This window comes from Hemicordylus capensis, chromosome 1 (assembly GCF_027244095.1).
Source record: "Hemicordylus capensis ecotype Gifberg chromosome 1, rHemCap1.1.pri, whole genome shotgun sequence".
NCBI lineage: Eukaryota > Metazoa > Chordata > Lepidosauria > Squamata > Cordylidae > Hemicordylus > Hemicordylus capensis.
In genome coordinates this window covers 17,606,135-17,621,052 of record NC_069657.1, presented here as the reverse complement: position 1 = coordinate 17,621,052, position 14,918 = coordinate 17,606,135, and the positions used below count along the sequence as shown (strand labels likewise).

Below are 14,918 nucleotides of genomic sequence, written 5' to 3'. Positions count from 1 at the left end.
AGTGAATCAATTTCTTATTCCTTCTGCTGTGTCAGTTTCTTAGAACACTTTTGGAAGGAGAAAAAGTATTATAGAAATATGAATAATCTATATATATAATTCTCTAAAGCCAATCTCATGGCTAATCCCATGTGTGGCAGCTCTCGCGAGAGTTCGCAAGCGGAAGCACCATGGTGATCGGGCAGTGGGGATTCCACATGCATATAGGGAGGAGGAGCCTGTGCCACCATGGTGACTGGGCAGTGGGAATTCCATATACAGACAGGGAGGAGGAGCCTGTGATGGTTAAGGTCAGTTGGAATGGAACTGTTACTGGTGGGAAGATGTTCTTGATTGTAAAGGAGATGAATCCATATTCATCCATAAAAGGATAGTGGGCAGGGGTCTGTGAAGAGAGGGGTTGTGAGGGAGTAAAGAGCCCCTTCAGGAGAAGAGGGCTACCATTGTGTGAATTAGATGAGGAAACAAATGAACAAGATCTGTTAACTCAGGAAGGGAAAGAGAGAGAGAAGGGAGGAGCAGAAAGACAGAGGGGAAGAGCAAGTGGAGGAGAGAGAAAGAGAGAAAAAGGGAGGGGAAGAGAGAAAGAAGGAAGGGGGAGGGATAGGCCCGAGCCTGTCAGTGGCCTGAGGGGACCGAGCGGCCATGGCGGCGCCTATTGGCAACAAAGAAAAGCCCAGTCAACCACTGCTGCTGTTTGGGGCTACTGCAGCCATTGGTGGAGGGAGGCAGGCATGCAAGGGATGGGTCTGGGCCTGTCCGTGGCCTGAGGGGAATGATCGGCCATGGCAGTGGCAGCAGCAAGGAAGGGCCTTGTCAACCACTGCCGCTGCTGCACGCGTTAAGCTAGTATATAAATAATACATCAACATCTGAACTAGCTTAGTTGTGACTAAGTAAGTCCAGATGATGCTGACCCTTGCCAGCTATGAGGGTTCCGTTCCTGGAAACCCTCGTTGTTGGCGAATTCACAGTAGGCAAGACATAGACTTTAATGGGAAACGGGGTTAGGGGAATTGCGAGAGAAAGTGCCCGATTGTTTTTTAAAGGTGAAAAAATCCCCCCTGACCCCCAGAAATGACCCTGACCCCCAGAAATGAACCCCCAAACCCCCATCACCCTGAACCCCCCCAAATCACCCCAAAACCACCCCTGATCCCGAGTAATGACTCCCTGAGCCTCAGAATGACCCCCTGACCTCAGAAATTGGCCCCCCCAACCATTCAAAATTCAAATAAATGGCACCAAACCACGAATACTCGGGTCACGGTTGGTGAGGGTGGTGACAATTTTCCAATCACAGATACTCAAATCCGCGATTGGCAAACCCGTGATAGGTGAGGGATGACTGTATTGTTAATATATTAAAATATTATTACTTTTTTCTATAATACCTCTTCTCCTCCCAAAGTGCTCTAAGAGATTGACCCAGCAAGAAGAATAAGAAATTGGTTCACCGTCCCAAAGGGGCTCACAATCAAAAACGCACAAAGGGGGATGTAACTTAGCAGGGGGAGAGCAACTGTCCCATTCAGTCCCAGCAGGCCTTGCTCATGAGGGCTGTTACTGATGAGCAAGGCCTGCTGGGACTGAATGGGACAGTTGCTCTCCCCCTGCTAAGCAAAAGAGAATCGCCACTTTAAAAGGTGCCTTTTTGCCCAATTATCAGGAGTTGCAAATGCTGTGATGGGAAACATTTCTTTTGCTTTCTGCACTGCTGAAAGCCCAAGCACCATGCTAGGACAGACGTGAAAAATACACGGAGCTCTGAGAGGCTTCCATGTCTTAACAGCACTTTGCACGGCCAGATACCTTGCTGTTTCCACCTGGGCATAAATAGTTAATTTTCAGATGTCAAGAGTTGCCAGTTTCTCAACTGGCTCCCGCCGCTGTGCCTGGAAGAGCAGCTTGAGCTGCAAGAATTAGCAGGTGACGGGTTTTTTTCCCCTCCACAGCATGGGAGTAAATGCTGATCACCTGCTAATTGCTGCAGTTCAAGGCACTGTTAAAAGCACAGCAGAAGGAGCCAGCTGCAGAGTTGGCAACCCTAATACTCTCTGGATTAGCTGCTGCCTCCCAACAGCCTCACTCAGTGCTCTCCTGACACAGACAGGAGGTTGCATTGCTGCTGTGCTTTTGAGCTCCAAGAACGGGAAAGGCGTAAAAGCTCCCATAGTCAGTACAATTAGTCTCATCCAACACCAGTTTGGGAGAGAACACATAGGATCAGCAACTTTCTTCCCATCACTCAGGGCAGATGCACCCAATAGAGCTGAGCTTGATTCTTCAGCCCAACTTCATGCATATGCAGGGGCATAGTGACTATTAAGCAAGTGGGGTGCAATCAGCCCCAGACCCCAAGGGGGCACCACAAGGGGCCAGGGCACCCCATTGTCCCCTCCCACACCCAGCCGGCAAGCAAAGCGCTCTCTGGCTGGGAGCACGAGGCAAATTCTCCTCTCCTGCCAGCGTTTTTAGCTGGCTGGGGAGCGACGGACTCTCCCTACTGGGCATTGGCCCCTCCCCTGCATCTGATGTCAGATGCAAGGGGCGGGACCAGTACCAAAAAGGGGTTTGTGACCGCCCCAGCAGAGTTTCATTTTCCCTGTCAGTGGTTGGTGGAATCGGCACTGGCCCCGCCCCTTTGCAACTGACATCAGATGCAGGGGGCATGGCTTGGGGCGCACACGCAAAGGAATATCCTGGGGGTAGGGGAGCCACTGGTCGGAGTTTGTCCCCTGGCCCCCACCACACTCCCTACACCACTATGCATATATAATTTGCTTTGAGTTTACCGTATTTATCTGAATCCGACTAGATTTCCCCCCAAGTTCTTTGATGTAAGAAATCGAGGGGTCATCTTAAATCCAGAGTCCTCTTCTTTTCAGGTAAATACAGGAAAAAACTGCTGTTTAACCTCTATTTTTAAGGAGGTCGTCTTAAATTCTGAGCCATCTTCTGTTCAGGTAAATATGGGAGCTGTGTACTCTTTCTGGCTGTACATTTTAAAGATGCTCAGAGGTGACCCAAGGTATTGCAGCATCTGAGGCAAGGTGTCAAATGCTGCTTTGCCCCATGATCCTGATGGGCAGAGGGCCAGCCCCCTTTCAACACCAGCCTTTGCAAACTGAAAGTGTCATGGGGAGAAGGTGGCCAGCTGCTTCTTCTCTCTTCATACTTCTTGCAAGCTTTGCAAGGAGAGGCATGCCTTGCAAATCTTGCAAGAGTCAGTTCGGTTCTGCAGAGCTGTTCTAATGGTGGTGATGGAGAGTATCTTGCTGATCCGCTGATGCCCCAATAATCTGCCACTAGAGGCAACCACGTCACCTCGCTTCATGAAAGGGCCGCCCTTGAAGATGCCCATCTCTCTCATATCTGAGACCAAAATGCAATCACAAGGCAAGAACAACATAACCCATTTGTAGGGTTACCAGCTTCTATTAATGGCCTTGCTCCTGTGCCAAGCCAACATTAAACCAGTAAAGTTTTTCCTGGCATAGGAACACAGTTTCACCTGTTTAATTTCTGGGAGTCGGGCTTGAGTTGCCTTGCTACAGCAGTCACTTGCACGGTCTACGCATAGAGAGGTTCCAGTTGTCATGATTTCATTTCCAGAGGCCCTCCTTCACACAGGGAAGTGTGCACTTCACAAAATGGGTACAACTATCTAGAGCTGCCCTCATCTGCCCTTCTCCCTCACAGCAGTTGGGGCAGAAAAATTGGAGTCCTGCTTGCATAGAGTCTTAACCATGGGTTCCCAAACTTCTGCACTTGGGTCCCCAGATGTTGTTGGACTACAACTCCCATCATCCCCAGCCACAATGGTTGAGCAAATGGCTGAAGATGAACAGCATAGGTTTCCGGTCAAAATACAAAGTGCTGGTTATTACCTATAAAGCCCTTTATGGCTTGTGCCCAGGGTATTTAAGAGAATGCCTTCTTCGGTATGAATGCCACCATCTATTAAGATCTTCAGGGGAGGTTCATCAGATGGTGCCACCAGCTCATCTGCTGACGACTCCGCCTTCTCTTAGTTGCCCCAGAGCTCTACGCTGCTCCATCCCTGTTGGCTTTTAGGAAACAACTAAAGACACATCTCTTCAGCCAAGCTTTTTAGCTCTTTGGTAGTTTTTATGGGTATTTCAATTTGATATTTTAATATGTTTTAATTGTTAGAATTTCTTGGATTGTTTTATTGCTGTCAAGAGATTTTGGTTGTGGGCAGTATACAAATATGTTAAATAAAATGAAATTTAAAAAATGTAAGTGTAAGCACTCCTGCATTAAACATTTGGGTTAAGATTCATCAGTTGTTGTTTTTTTAAGTCTCCACTTCAGACATTAACTTGAAAAAGTGATTCCATGACTGTTTTGAACTGGTTTAGATATATTTCATACAGAATAATATCAAACTCTTTTGTTTGTTATGTAACTCTATGAAATTGTTGTTGTTACCTCTATAAAATGCATTGGTTTGTATCCAATGAAAACTAGTCATGCTATAATATTATGTCTATAAAATAAATACATGGAGCTGTATCCAAAGAAAACTAACTGCACCATTGATTTCAATCAGACAAAGTTAATGACATGACTAATTTCACTCCCGTTAATTTCCATAAGAATTCATCATAACTAACTTGCTTTGGATACAACCAATGATATTTCATTTGGTTAAATTATTAAATTACAACTATTTAATTTGAGGAAAAATATTTATTTTTAAACTTATTTTTGAATTTTTAAAATATGTAAAACAGAAATGTAAAATATTAATCATACAATTGAAAGCCAAGTGCCTGCTTATTACACCTTTTATTTTGAACCAGTTGGCACTTTTTTGTTTTTAGGGGTTTGGTGCCACATTCAGGTTCATGGGAATGATGAGCTTTTAGGCTCAGGTTCCGTTCTGGTTCACTGAAGAAACTCTCCATGAACAGTTGGAATTCTCTGCCACAAGATGTGACAGGCAGCAGCCTGGATTGCTTTAAGAGGGGTTTAAATAAATTCATGGATGACAGGTCTATCAATGGCTACTAGTCAGAGGGCTATAGGCCACCTCCAGCCTCAGAGGCAAGACGCCTCTAAATACCAATTGCAGGGGAGTAGCAGTAGGAGAGAGGGCATACCCTCAGCTCTTGCCTGTGGGTTTTCAAGAGGCATCTGGTGGGCCACTGTTTGAAGCAGGATTCTGGACTAGATGGGCCTTGGGCCGGCCTGATCCAGCAAGGCTTTTCTTATGTTCTTTGTTCAGTTCTTGAGGTTTGATTTGATTTGACTCCCTGACTGTTGGTCCGGGGCAGATCTACCATTGTGCTGCTGCATGCAAAGACCATGGGCTACCGGCCATATCAGCTACGGCCTCCCCATGCCTGCCTGCCCTCCTTCTGCTGGCCACCATGGCTGTGATGGTTAGTGGGGCCACGGAGTGCAACAGCAGCAGTTGGGGGAGCATGAGAACTGAGGCGGGAGGGAGCTGCAGTGGCAGTGGCAATGGCGGCTGCCCGCCTTAAACATGGTTGGCCACCATCACTACCCCACTGGTGCTGGCTACAGAAGCTGAAGGAGAAAGTCAGGCAAGGACTGATGGAGGAACAGCGCAAGAGAAGTTGACGCAGCAGCAGCATCTCCCCAGAACCTTAAAGGGGAAAGCAACATTTTCAGATTGCAACTGTACAACTCTAGTTTTATCTCAGAATATGCATTTGTTGAGGGAACACACTTTGGATAGTCCACATGAATATAATTCTGGGGAGATGCATAGTTTTCAAGAATACGGATATTTTGAAATGTGGGTTTTTTCTCACTGGTGGAAGAAGTATACAAATTTGAGGGAAACTTGAAATATGTGCAGTTTTGACCATACATGACGCATTATGTTTAACATACTGTATTTACCTGAATTCAAGACTAGATTTTTTCCAAGTTTTTCAATATTAGAAATCAGGAGGTTGTCTTAAATTCAGATTCCTGTTCTTTTCAAGTAAACGCAAGTTTAACTTTTATTTTGTAAGGAGGGTAATTTTAAATTCAGAGTCATCTTTGATTCAGGTAGATATGGTAGTGGTATAGCACATGTAGTTGTGTGTGTGTGTGTGTGTGTGTGTGTGTGTGTGTGTAGGAAAGAGTGAAAAAAACTCTTTCATTTTTATTCAAACAATAATTACCAACATTCCTAGTGTCAGAAATTAGGAAACAAAGATAAGGATCAGGAAGCTGCTTTACCCTAAACAGATCCTTTTGCTGTTCGATGAATAGAAAAAGTTAAAATAAAGTTGAAAATACAGTAGAACATTGTGGTAACCAACAAGGACAATTATATTATCTGAGGTTAGAAATAACTGATTGCGTAGAGATCCACTCAGAAACAAGCATTTCTATAATGAAAGTAACAATTCCACTGATGGTTTGAAAGATAAAATATTTACTAAAAAGATTTTGTTTTCATTTTTCTCCCTCACATCAGGATTTGGGGGAGAAAATAGAAGAAAACTCCTAGGTTTTTTCCAACATCTCCCCACCCGCCATGTATTAATATGTTTACCAACATCTCACATCTGGAGAATTATTCATCACTTTTCATTAAAACTTTGTTTTGGGTGGTGGGGGGTTGGTACTACTGAATACAAACCCGCCAAAAAAATAAATAAATCAGATTTTCCAATTGGGAGTACAAAGCCCTTCAAAAATGCTGTCCAAAAGATGGCAGGAATGTTTGGAAAAACATATCCCTGCAGAACAGAGGCCAGCTTTCTAATAGTCCTTTAAATTTATTTTTTTTAAGGTCTTCAGATGGGTGTTAGACTCCTGAACCAACTTGATGGATGAATTAAGATAAATTTGTAAACAAAGAAAGGGCAAAGCAAGATTAGAATGACATAATTGGCAGAGTAAAGTTCATTAGGTGAATGTGAAAGTGTTACATGGAACATTGCTGAAACATGCCATTTGACTTCCTAAATGACAGATATCTTACAAGACATTCCTGAAATTGAGTTAAATGAAGATAATGAGCCCTGAGAACCCAACTCCAGGCCAAACAATTGGAGACTGTTTGACCCTGTTTTCAGTCTTTTCTATCAGGGATAAAGACAAAGCATCCAAATGTCTCACTAAATTGACCAGAGGATGGCTGACGAACTAGAAATTAATGCCTGAATTCAGAAGAAATGGGAAGGATGGATTCAATAAGACAGGAAATGAAGACCCATTAACCTTTTCCATGGCACTGTAAAGAAAACAAAATCAAAGAGGTTGAAGACCAACCAGAAAGGATGCCTCTGAACTGTAATTATTCAGAAGGCTTCAGAAGCAATTATCTCAAACAATATGAAAAAGATAGTTGGGTGGAAGGCTAATCTCTATAAGTAACATGGACCATCTTTGAATTTTAGCCATCATAGGTGATGGGCAAAGTTCAGAATCCTTTGGCAAATATCAGAACTCTCCGCAGCCTTATTACAAAGATAGCCAGTGACACCATTGCAATTTCTGTCCCAGAAAACAAGATCAGGTATCGGCATTGCTTTGTTTATTTGAGACATTAATATTCTGCTTTTCAGGCAAACCCTATAAAGCAGGGCTGCTCAACCTCAGCCTTCCTGCAGATGTTGGCCTAATTGATTGATTAAGTGCTGTCAAGTCAGTGTTGACTATTAGCGACCCCATAGATAGAGTCTCTCCAGGATTATCTGTCTTCAACTTGGCCTTTAAGGTCTCTCAGTGGTGCATCCATTGCTGTCGTAATCAAGTCCATCCACCTTGCTGCTGGTAGTCGTCTTCTTCTCTTTCCTTCAACTTTCCCCAGCATTATAGACTTCTCAAGGGAGCTGGGTCTTTGCATGATGTGTCCGAAGTATGATAGTTTGAGCCTGGTCATTTCTGCCTCAAGTGAAAATTCTGGATTGATTTGTTCTATAATCCATTTGTTTGTTTTTTCGGCTGTCCATGGTATCCTCAAAAGTCTTCTCCAGCACCAAAGTTCAAAAGCATCAATGCTTTTTCTATCTTGCTTCTTTGAAGTCCAGCTTTTGCATCCATAGAGTGTCACAGGGGAAACCATGGTCTGAACGATTCTAATCTTTGTAGGTGTAGACACAAAACGGCATCTAAATATCCTTTCCAAGGCCCTCATTGCAACCCTGCCAAGTGCTAGTCTTCAGCGTATTTCTTGACTGCTGGATCCTTTATTGTTGACAGTCAATCCTAAAAGGCAGAAGCTATCCACCACTTCAGTGTCTTCATTGTCAATTCTGAGGCTGGTTGCTATACCCGTTGTCATTAGTTTGGTCTTCTTTATATTTAGTCGTAGTCTCATTTTTTCACTGTACTCACTAACTTTAATTACTAGTGCTTGGAGATCATCCACATTCTCAGCTATCAGAGTGGTGTCATCAGCATTGTACAGGTTATTGATGATTCTTCCTCTAACTTTAAAACCATGCTCATCTTCTTCCAGTCCAGCTTCTCTCAGTATATGTTCAGCATACAAGTTGAATAAAGAAGGAGAAAGTATACAGCCTTGTCTTACTCCTTTGCCAATCTGGAACCATTCTGTTTCACCATGTTCTGTCTGGACTGTGGCTTCCTGTCCTGTGTATAGGTTTCTCATGAGAACAATGAGATGTTCTGGGACACCCATTTTCCAAAGGATATTCCACAACTTGACATGGTCGACACAATCGAAGGCTTTTCTGTAGTAAATAAAGCACATATTGACTTCTTTTTGATATTCTTCGGCTTTTTCAATTATCCAGCGTGCATCAGCAATGATGTCTCTTGTTCCTTGGGCTTTTCTGAAACCAGCTTGAACATCCGCCATTTCCCTTTCCACATAGGGCTCTAATCCGCATATGATGACCCTGAGCATTATTTTGCTAGCATGTGAAATTAATGATATTGTGTGATAATTTGCACAATCTGTTAATTCTCCTTTCTTTGGTATGGGTATGTAGATTGACCTCTTTCAATCTGTTGGCCACTGTGTCATTCTCCAAATTTGCTGGCATAGTTTGGTTAGAGCCTTGACTGATTATTCTTCTGTTGCCTGCCATATTTCTGTAGCTTTCCCATCAATTCCTGTAATCTTCCGACTTGATAATGACCGGAGTGCTGATCTAACTTCATCTTCCCTTACTAGAGGTTCTTGCAAGTAGGGAATATCTTCTAGAGTATCTTGGATGTTGACATCCCTGCTGTACAGATTTTCAGTATACTCCTTCCTTAAGTTCCTTCCTGAGGTCTTTATCTTCCTTGACTTTGGCTTCTCTCCTCTTCTGGGCAATTTCCACCATATGTTCTGACATCCATTTTGCTTTCTTCTGTTTCTTGGTCTTTGGCAGTCTCTTTCACATTCAACAACTTGTTTGATTTCATTCCATAGTTCCTCTGGTTCCCTATCAATGTGGTTCAGAACTTCAAAGCAATTCCTGATGTTCTCCTTGAAAAAGAGATGTTGGCCTACAACTCCCATAATCCCTGGCTATTGGTCACTATGGCTGGGGATTATGGGAGTCGTAGTGCAAAAACACCTGGGGGGGCCAAGTTGAGCAAGCCTGCTATAAAGTGATATACATTGAAAAATACAGTGATGGTGCCAGGTTGCAAGGGGCGCTGAGGCAAAGCCCTGCACTGGGGCCCCCATGATGTGTTGAACCCAGGGGCATAGCGATCACTTAATAAGGGTGGACAAATTCCTTGGACCCCACCAGAAGGGCAACAGCTCACTCTTCACTGTTGATGCAGTATGAATATACGAGGTGACTGTAGTAGGTATATATGTTTAGAAATGTTTCTGAGCCAGGGGAATGCATGTACACAAGTGTGGGAGCATGTGAAAGTACATGGGGGAAGTACGCATGAAAGACGTGCGGAGTGTGTGATTTTTGCACAGGAGCGAGAGAAAGGGTGTGCTGATAATGTTTTGTTTTTCACCATGTCCTTCAACTTCTTCCACAGCAAGGACATGGGAGGGAGAAGGAGGAGGTGTGGGGGCCCAGGAACCCATCTTTGCTTCTTGTCCCAGGGCCAGCCCATTCCAACCTTGCTATGCTCCTGGTTGAGCCCCATGGCCCCTCAAGCTTATCAGAGGGCATCAGGCTGCCATGGCTTCTCCCACCCTCTCCATCAATAAGTGGAAAGGAGTCTTCAGAGCTGTCTTCTCCCCCCTCCCCCTCTCAGAGGATGGGAGGAAAATGAGCTGCCACTATGCCCTGCCCCTATATTGAACTTATACTGACTGGGTCAGACCATTGGTCCAACTAGCTCAATATTGTCTACACAGGTAGGAGTCTCTGTCAGTCCTGTCTTGGAGATGCCAGGGAGGGAACGTGGAACCTTCTGCATGCAGTTGCTCTTCCCAGAGCAGCCCAAATCCTCTAAGAGGAATATCTTACAGTAGTGGTGTGCACGGAACCGCAGCTCCACGGTTCAATGCCAGCAGGGGTGGTTCTTTAAGGACGGGGGGGTGCACTCACCACTCCTGCCGCTTTCCCCCCACCAGCACTCCTTAAAAAAAAAAAACATTCTTGGGGCAGCAGCGTACCTCCCTGCCGCCCCTGCCCCTGTTTTTGGCCGGAAGTCCCATCCGCATGTGCGCACACACCCATCCAACGTGCACACGTGCGACATGCGCACACACAGATGGGACTTGTGGCTGAAAACGGGGGCAGAGGTGGCAAGGAGGTACCTGCCACCCCAAGAACTTTTTTTTTAAGGAGCGCTGGCTAGGGAAAAGCAGTGGGAGGGGTAAGTACACCCCCCCCGCCCTTAAAGAACCACCCCCCACCGGCATCGAACCGCAAACCGGCGCCAGCACGAACCGGTTAGAAGGCCTGTTGCATGGCCTTTGAACCGGTTCGTGCACATGCCTGTCTTGCAGTGCTCACACATCTAGTCTCCCATTCATATGCAAACAGGGCAGCCCTGCTTAGCAAAGGAGATAATTCATGCTTGTCACCACAAGACCAGCGCTCCTTCCATTTGCTTATGCCAAAAGTGGCCAACCAGAGGCTCTCCGGCGATTGTTGGACCGCAACTCCCATCATGCTCAACCACAGTTTATTGTGGCTGGGGATTATGGGAGTTGTATCCAACAACAGCCAGAGAGCCTCAGGTTGGCCACCCCTGCCCTACGGGGATGGAGTGTGGGAAGAGCAGGAGCTGCTGTCCCTGCTGAATCCCTGGCATCATGGCCTTCGGAGCCAGAAACTTTAAAAAGCTTAGATTTGGCAGAAGCTGGATTCCGTACCCATACGGAACATTTCTGCACTGAAGTGATGCAGTTGCAGAATCACAGGTGATATACAACCCAGGATTTGCTGCAATAGAACATAGGAAGCTGCCATATACTGAGTCAGACCATTGGTCTACCTAGCTCAGTATTGTCTTCACAGACCGGCAGCGGCTTCTCCAAGGTTGCAGGCAGGAATCTCTCTCAGCCCTATCTTGGAGATGCTGCCAGGGAAGGAACTTGGAGCCTAGATGCTCTTCCCAGAGCAGCTCCATCCCCGAAGGAGAATATCTTATAGTGCTCACACATCAAGTCTCCCATTCATATGCAACCAGGGCAGACCCTGCTTAGCTAAGGGGACAAGTCATTCTTGCTACCACAAGACCAGCTCTCCTCCCTAGAAAATGAGATAGAATGAACTGTACTAACTGTTGCGTTAATACAGTATCACAAACTTTGCTCCAGAACAAAGAGCTGGGAGCCTACCCTGTTGTTAGTATACTAGGCTTTTAATAAAAACCTACAGAAGCTTGGATCCACACAACAGAGAGATGGCAAGAAATTTGTGTTTCTGCACCACTGGTCTATGAAAATGCGACTGCTTTTGCAGGAATCTGCTCAGTGTTTCTGCAGTATTTAAATAAGTGAGTTCAAAAATTGATGTCAAGGTTACAGACAAATGCATGTTACGCTCTTTGGCAGAGGAAAGCTTTCAAGGACGAGTGACCAAAGCAAAGACGAAGCTCCTGTTCCTTTAACAGTGGAAGAGAATTTCATTTGGTGCCACTTTCCACACAGCTGTTTGACAAGCTACGTGGGCCAAAATCCCTCCATCTTCCTGTAACTATTAAAGGTGCTCTCCTTCACATCTGGTCACCCTAAGGCCGTCATCTTCAGGCCATTATGTGGTTTATCTGACACTAAAATTAATATCAGAAACCAACACATGTTATGACCTTGATGGAGAATCAGGGCATGATTCCAATGAGCTCAGTTGCCAGATGGATGGAGTCCTGTGATTCTGCCTGTGGAAATGTGACACTCCATCTATCCTATCTCTGTCATGGAGTCTTTCTATGGCCGCTACTGCAGATAAAAGCACTCCAGTGGCCATCTCTATTCTGCAACAGCTGTGTTTCCCAACCTGAAGTATGTGCGAAAGCCCTTTAGTTCATCAGCAACAGAAAAAGAGTCCACTTCTGTTATAATCGCCCATGAGTGGAGAAAGCCCTACCACATTCAGGCCTGTTCCATTTATGTGACAGTCTGTGGAAACATCTGCCCAAACATCTGACTGACCCGATTGCAGCTCCATGGGAGTCAAGTCAGGGCATCTGTTAGGAAGAAAGAAGGGGGGAAATGGGATATGTATGTTAATGTATACTGATACATTATACTTATACATAAAGATAGATATGTGTTAACTTAAGGATAATACCATGTTGTATTCTATCCAGTGGGGCTATTCACACAACCACATGCGCGGTCAGTTGGGCGGCATGGGAGGAGGCAGGGTTCAACTTACCTTCCCCAGGCGAATGCTCTGAGCCCCGCGGCATGCAAGCTGCGAGGCGACATGACCAGTGCTCCTGGGAGCAGCACAGATGACTATCCACGTTGCTCCCAGCAGTGTGGGTAAACAGAACTCATTGTCCTGCCTCCGAGAAGCCCACAGTGCATCGTGTGCTCGGCACACAGTGGACTGGGGGATTCCCCCAGGGGAATGGCACTCTAGGAGCCTGTCTCTGTGTCAGCGCAAGCTGCAAGCAATGCTGAAACATGATCCTGGTAGCTGGGGTAAGGGTGCATTTTTATGTATCTATTTATCTATTTATTTATTTTTAACATATTTGTATACCTCCCAAAACGCAAGTTCTCTGATTTGAAAATTTGTGCCCTTAACTGTTGGAGATGGCATTCTAGTGCATCGACCTTTTGCACCAACTATCCTAATGACCTATCCTAGGGGCTTGGGGAGTAGAGGTAGCTAGTGAGGGTCTCCTTACCTGTCCCTACTTTACCTTTGCTCTATGACCCTTGCTTTGACTCCTCAGGTATTTCCTGTAGTGAGTCAGTCCTCTTCCTTTCCTCCTAGAGAGAAGATGGCAACATATCTCTCTCTCCCTCCCTCCCTCTCTCTCCCACACACACCTATTCATCATGTAGCTGATAGGATAGGTCTTTCCTATCTCAAATGTATTTCACCAATAAATCAATTTAGTGATTTATTGATCTCCATGGTGATCTCCATGTGTGTTACTTAAATAGCTGCAACAACCAGGGGCGTAACTACCGTTAGGCAAGGGGAGACATTTGTCTCAGGGCCCGCTGCCTTGAGGGGCCCCCAAGAGGCAAGTCACATTATCATCATCCCAGATCCCCAGCTATCTAGCTCATGATATTTTAGCATCTATCTAGCTAAGCAGCATAAATACTCTTACCGCTAGAGTTTCTAGTGTGTTCTGGGCTTTAAAAATAGCACAAATATTTAGTATTCAATGTATATCACTATATATTGTGAAGTGTATGTGTGTGTATTCAGTGAAATGTATTTCCAGGTAGCATACCTATTTTGAAAAATCAGACTTAAAACCTTGTATTAGTTGGTTCTGCTGTTATTTCCACCTTGTAACTAGTTGGCATAGTTAGCAGAGGCATCGGCCCGGAGAAGGAGAGGAAAGCAGTGAGGGGGGGCCCATTTAAAAATCTAATCTCTGGGACCACTCCAACCTGGCAACAACTAAACTCTCCACTCTGTAACTGGAGTGGTACCTTCCTTGGCACTCTACTAAATAATCACAAACCCCACATTAACCTCAGCTAGGAGCTGGGCTTTGGCGCTGGACTTAGCTGTGGTTCCTGGCGGTTCTCACAGGCAGCAAAGCCCAGGCTGAGAACAGCTTCAGTGTCTTTTATGTTTTGTTGTTTAGAAGTTTGTCCCAGTGAGGTTCCTGTAGAGAGTATGGTGGGTGGAGTCAGAAAGGGAAAGGGAGGGAATGGAGAAGGTGAAAATAAAGTTGTTTCTGAATAAACTCTTTGTTAAATCTATATAAGATTACTTTGTGTTTATGAGGGAAGCAGCTATAAAACATACTGAGTCTCTTCACACGATCAGTGTGAAGAGCCTCTAGAGGATTTGTGGGGAGAGCGGGTTTAGCTATTAAATATACGATTTGTGGAGAGATGCACTATTTTCATTAGGTATTGGAATAAGTTTCACGATAACATCTGAATTGCTTATTTCTCTTTGCTATCAGTTTAAAAAAAAAGATTTTCTCTCTCTCAATGTAAAGTTACATAAAACAAAATAACTGACAGGCAGAAATCTAACCGGTGCAGCTTTAATCAGCATGAAGGTGAAGTGAGGCGGGGAGCTTTGCCTGCTAAATTCTATCATGCAGTTGTTAAAGGCACAGGTACCCTGTTAAAAAAAAAAAGTTATCAGAAATGGATATTCAGTGAGTACCAATACCATATACTTGAGCTGTTCCCATTTACTGGGGAATTTTTGGTTATCTGTCCTTAATAAATTATTATCCATTTTGGTTTTGTGTGGTTGTCTTGTTAAAATTTGGCTAGTGTTAATGGCTGGAGTTTCATTCTTCCGGGACTCAGCTCCAAGGGCATCTGGAACAGGGAGGAAGGGAAAGCAGTTGCCCCTCTCCCAGATTAAGCCAGTCCCATGGGG

The 14,918-nt window shown here is 44.8% G+C and overlaps 1 long non-coding RNA gene across 1 annotated transcript in view; it reads left to right on the top strand.

Annotated features, from left to right (window-relative positions):
• Nucleotides 1-238: 238 nt before the first annotated feature.
• Nucleotides 239-14,918, top strand: part of LOC128339455 (uncharacterized) — a 29,137-nt gene continuing 14,457 nt past the window's right edge. The window contains exon 1 of the long non-coding RNA XR_008313042.1: nt 239-290. This is a non-coding gene — a long non-coding RNA (uncharacterized LOC128339455). The remainder of the gene's footprint in view (nt 291-14,918) is intronic.